Raw genomic sequence first — 6,000 nt, 5'->3', positions numbered from 1 at the left:
AATGCAGCGGTCAGGGATACTGTTCATTCTAAGGGACCTGTGAATGAAGCAGTCAGTGATACTGTAAATGAAGCAGTCAGTGATACTGTATATTCTAAGGGGCTGTGAATGAAGCAGTCAGTGATACTGTGCATTCTGAGGGGTGTGTGAATGAAGCAGTCTGGGACACTGTATATTCTAAGGGGCCTGTGAATGAAGCAGTCAGTGATACTGTACATTCTGAGGGGCTGTGAATGAAGCAGTCAGTGATATTGTACATTCTGAGGGGCCTGTGAATGAAGGAGTCAGTGATACTGTACATTCTAAGGGGCTGTGAATGAAGCAGTCTGGGACACTGTACATTCTAAGGGGCCTGTGAATGAAGCATTCAGTGATACTGTACATTCTAAAGGGGCTGTGAATGAAGCAGTCAGTTATACTGTACATTCTAAGGGGCCTGCGAATGAAGCATTCTGGGACACTGTACATTCTAAGGGGCCTGTGAATGAAGCAGTCAGTGATACTGTACATTCTGAGGGGCCTGTGAATGAAGCAGTCTGGGATACTGTACATTCTGAGGGGGCTGTGAATTAAGCAGTCAGTGATACTGTGCATTCTGAGGGGCCTGTGAATGAAGCAGTCAGTGATACTGTATGTTAGAAATGGGGTTTTTGGTTGGCAGTCAGGTTACCCTCTGTCCAAGTAAGAACCCTCACTCTAGTCAGGGTAAGTCACACACAATCCAAAATTAGCCTGTGCCCACCCTCTGGTAGCTTGGCACGAGCAGTCAGGCTTAACTTAGAAGGCAATGTGTAAAGTATTTGTGCAATAAATCATACAATACCACCATATACCACCACAAAAATACACCACACAGTGTTTAGAAAAATATATAATATTTATCAGGATAACTGTAGGTCAAAACGAATAAAGTTGCAATGTGAATTTGTAGAGATATCACTGGAAAGTGATATAAAGTGTCTTAAGTCTTTAAAAAGCAATCAAAGTCTCTTTCAAGCACAAAGTACCTGGTTTGGAGTGGAAAATCTCCTCAGAGGGTCACATAAGAAGAGATACGCGGAAAAATGGTGTGTGTCGATTTCTCCCCAGCACACACGGACTTGCGTCGTTATTTTTCATGCGGGGAAGTCGTGTGTCGTTTTCCGGCTCGCGGACAGTCTCTTTCTGTGGATCGCGGGGATTACCAGATGTCCCGGGTCTGTGCGTGGATTCTCCTGCTTGTTTTCCGGCTGCACGTCGTTCTGCGGGGCTGCGCGTCGAAGTTTCGCTCTCACGGCAGGCGTCGCGTCGATTTCTCCTCTGGAGGTCGGGCGGCGTTGTCCTTGCGAGGCCGTGTGTCGAAGTTCCGGTAGTCCCGAAGGCGTCGCGTCGGTCAGCGTAGGTGTGCGGCGTTTTTCTCACCACGGAACAAGCTGTGCGTCGAAAAAGAGAAGTCTTTTTGGTCCTGAGACTTCAGGGAACAGGAGGCAAGCTCTATCCAAGCCCTTGGAGAGCACTTTTACAGCCAGACAAGAGTTCAGCAAGGCAGCAGGCCAACAGCAAGGCAGCAGTCCTTTGTAGAAAAGCAGACAGGTGAGTCCTTTGAGCAGCCAGGCAGTTCTTCTTGGCAGGATGTAGTTTCTGGTTCAGGTTTCTTCTCCAGCAAGTGTCTGATGAGGTAGGGCAGAGGCCCTGTTTTATACCCAAATGTGCCTTTGAAGTGGGGGAGACTTCAAAGAGTGGCTAAGAAGTGCACCAGGTCCCCTTTCAGTTCAATCCTGTCTGCCAGAGTCCCAGTAGGGGGTGTGGCAGTCCTTTGTGTGAGAGCAGACCCTCCACCCTCCCAGCCCAGGAAGACCCATTCAAAATGCAGATGTATGCAGGTGAGGCTGAGTACCCTGTGTTTGGGGTGTGTCTGAGTGAATGCACAAGGAGCTGTCAACCAAGCCCAGCCAGACGTGGATTGTAAGGCACAGAAAGATTTAAGTGCAAAGAAATGCTCACTTTCTAAAAGTGGCATTTCTAGAATAGTAATATTAAATCCAACTTCACCAGTCAGCAGGATTTTGTATTACCATTCTGGCCATACTAAATATGACCTTCCTGCTCCTTTCAGATCAGCAGCTGCCACTTCAACAATGTATGAGGGCAGCCCCAATGTTAGTCTATGAAGGGAGCAGGCCTCACAGTAGTGCAAAAACGAATTTAGGAGTTTTACACTACCAGGACATATAACTACATAGGTACATGTCCTGCCTTTAACCCACACAGCACCCTGCTCTAGGGGTTACCTAGGACACACATTAGGGGTGACGTATATGTAGAAAAAGGGGAGTTCTAGGCTTGGCAAGTACTTTTAAATGCCAAGTTGAAGTGGCAGTGAAACTGCACACATAGGCCCTGCAATGGCAGGCCTGAGACACGGTTAAGGGGGCTACTTAAGTGGGTGGCACAATCAGTGCTGCAGGCCCACTAGTAGCATTTAATCTACAGGCCCTAGGCACATATAGTGCACATTACTAGGGACTTATAAGTAAATTAAATAGTCCAATCAGGTATGATCCAAAGTTACCATGTTTAAAAAGGGAGAGAGCATATGCACTTTAGCACTGGTTAGCAGTGCTAAAGTGCGCAGAGTCTAAAAGCCAGCAAAACAGGGTCCAAAAAGTGGAGGGAGGCAGGCAAAAGGTTAGGGGTGACCACCCTAAGGCATGTCAGGTCTAACATGTGTCCCCCCCAGCTAAAAGTGGGGAGAGCTACCCGACCTCCTGGGAGCTCTCATCGCTAAGGCGGAAGTATCTGGAGAGACCATCAGCATTGGTGTGGTCAACCCCTGGGCGATGCTCCACCGTAAAGTCCATCCCGTGTAGGGAAATGGACCATCTCAAGAGTTTTGGATTCTCACCCCTCATCTGCATGAGCCATCTGAGGGGCCTGTGGCTGTCTGAACCCGGAAGTGAGTCCCAAACAGGTAGGGTCTTAACTTCTTCAGTGCCCAGACCACAGCAAATGCTTCTCTCTCAATAGCACTCCACCTTTGTTCCCGTGGTAATAATCTTCTGCTAATAAAGACTACTGGTAGGTGTGAGTCCTCCTCATTCAGCTGTGCTGGAACAGCCCCTATGCTATGCTCTGAAGCGTCTGTCTGGACAATAAATTACTGGGAGTAGTCAGGGGCCTTCAGCACGGGGGCTGTAAACATGGCTTCCTTCAGAGTATCAAAGGCTTTCTGACAGGCCTCTGTCCAATTCACCAACCTAGGTTGTTTCTTGGAAGTGAGTTCTGTCAAGGGGGACACAATGGTACCATAGCCCTTGACGAACCTGCGGTAGTATCCAGTGAGGCCCAAAAAGGCTCTCACCTCAGTCTGTGTTCTAGGTGGTTGCTAGGCCTTGATAGTTTCAATCTTGGCCTGGAGCGGCTGCACCCTGCCACCACCTACTAGGTGTCCCAAGTACACCATGGAACCCTGCCCAATATGGCACTTACTAGCCTTGATAGTCAGGCCTGCCTGTTGCAGGGCCTGAAGCACCTCCTTGAGGTGGAGCAGGTGTTCCTCCCAGCTGGAACTGTAGACAGCTATGTCATCTAGGTAAGCTGCACAGAAGGCATCTTTACCAGCTAGGACACCGTTAACCAACCGTAGGAAGGTAGCGGGGCATTTTTCAGCTCGAATGGCATCACCTGGAATTGGTAATGGCCATCAGGGGTGAAAAAAGCGGATCTTTCTTTAGCCCCCTCAGTCAGGCCAATCTGCCAGTACCCTGAAGTAAGATCGAACGTACTCAGGAACTTGGCAGCGCCTAGCCTGTCAACGAGCTCATCAGCTCGGGGGATGGGGTGAGCATCAGTCCGGGTGACTGAATTGAGACCCCGGTAGTCCACACAGAACCAGAGTTCTGGCTTCGCACCTGGGGCATTAGCCTTGGGAACCAATACCACAGGGCTGGCCCAGGGACTACTGGATTTCTCAGTAACCCCCAAAGTCAACATCTTGGAGACCTTCTCCTTGATGCTGGCCTTCACCTTATCTGATAACCTGTAAATTTTGTTCTTTACAGGGGCACTGTCACCTGTGTCAATGTCATGCACACAGAGGTGGGTTAGTCCAGGAGTAAGGGAGAACAGGGGGAGAACTGCTCTAACAGCTCATAGCAGTCCCCTCTCTGGGTTGGAGTCAGGGAGTCAGAGCATGACACCACCTACTGACCCATCCCCTTCTTTGACAGCGAGGAGGTCGGGGAGAGGTTCACTCTCCTCTTCCATGCCCTCATCGGTGACTAGGAGCATACTGACCTCAGACCTCTCAAAGTGAGGTTTGAGCCGGTTGTTATGGAGGACCCTGAGGGGTTGCCTAGGGGTCTAGAGGTCCACTAGGTAAGTGGCCTCCCATTTACGCTCCTTGATCTCAAAGGGGCCAGTCCAGCGGTCCTGGAGAGCCCTGGGCTCTACTGGCTTCATCACCCAAACTTTGTCTCCAGGTGAGAACTCAACTAGAGTGGCTTTCTGGTCGTACCACTCCTTCATCACCTCTTGACTGGCCTCGAGGTTACTCTGGGCCTGCTTCCAGAAGCGTTGGGTTTGTTTGCGGAGGGCCAGCATGTAGCTGACCACATCCTGGGGAGGGGCCTGGGGAGCATCCTCCCAGCCCTCCTTAATGATTCTTAGGGGTCCCCTGACAGGGTGACCATAGAGAAGCTCAAAGGGGCTGAACCCCACCCCTTTCTGGGGCACCTCTCTATAAGCGAACAACAGGCAGGGTAAGAGGACGTCCCACTTACGCCTCATGGCCTCAGTCAGACCACCAATCATGCCTTTCAGGGTCTGGTTGAATCTCTCAACAAGCCCATTGGTTTGAGGATGATAAGGGGTGGTAAACCGGTAGGTCACCCCACACTCATCCCACAGGGTCTTCATGTATGCAGACAGGTAAATATTCCCAACAGGGCTCTGGTCACCACCTTTGCAGTCACTGTTCTCAGAGGGATTGCCTCTGGATAGCGGGTGGCATGGTCCATCAAAACCAGGATAAACCTGTTGCCCAAGGCAGTTTTGGGGTCCAAGGGACCAACAATGTCGATGCCCACCCTTTCAAAGGGGGTGCCAACGACTGGGAGTGGGAGCAGGGGAGCTTTAAGCCGTTTCCCTGCCTTCCCACTAGCCTGGCAGGTGGGGCAAGCTCTGCAGAGGTTATCTGAGGCTTTCCTCATTCTGGGCCAATGAAAGTGGGTGTTAAGCCTGTCAAAGGTCTTGTCTTGGCCCAGGTGTCCTGCCAGGGGAATGTCGTGAGCCAGGCCTAGTAGGAATTTCCGGTAACACTGGGGGACAACCAGCACGCGGTGTGCCCCAGGGCCTGGAATCCTACGCACACTGTAAAGGAGCTCCTTCTCCCAGTAAATCTGGTGAGCGCCAGAGGCGTCACCTGCTGTGTGGTCTGTGGCCTGCTTCCTCAGACCCTCAAGGGTGGGGCATTCTTTCTGCACCTTGCAGAATGCTTCCCTGGTTGGCCCCCCTCTACTTGCCAGCCAGCAAGTTCAGGTAGGTTACCCAGGGCAGCTATGTCCTCCCCAGTTGGCTCGGGGGCCTCGTCTACCACTGGGGGAACATTGGAGGCGGGTTTCCCGCGCCCCTGGCCCCCCTCTTTGGCAGCTGTCTGGGCCATCTTTTCAGGCTCCAGACGCCCTTGACTCCCTTCCTGGGCAGCCATGGACCGCGTGGTCATGCAGACCCACTCAGGTAACCCTGACATCTCCAGGTGAGATCTGAGCTCTACTTCTTTCCAAGCAGTATGCTCAAGATCATTGCCTAACAGACAATCTACAGGCATGGCAGGACTCACAGCTACTTTCAGAGTACCAGAGACCCCCCCCCACTCAAAGGGAACCAGAGCCACCGGTAGGTGACTCTCACGATTGTCAGCGACTATGACCTGGTGGAATGTATTAGGGACCATCTGCTCTGTTGACACCAGCTGACTCTGGTTAGTAGTCATACTGGCTCCTGTGTCACGCAGAGCCTCCA

This window comes from Pleurodeles waltl, chromosome 2_1 (genome assembly GCF_031143425.1).
Source record: "Pleurodeles waltl isolate 20211129_DDA chromosome 2_1, aPleWal1.hap1.20221129, whole genome shotgun sequence".
Classification (NCBI taxonomy): Eukaryota; Metazoa; Chordata; class Amphibia; order Caudata; family Salamandridae; genus Pleurodeles; species Pleurodeles waltl.
This window is presented reverse-complemented; position numbering follows the sequence as displayed.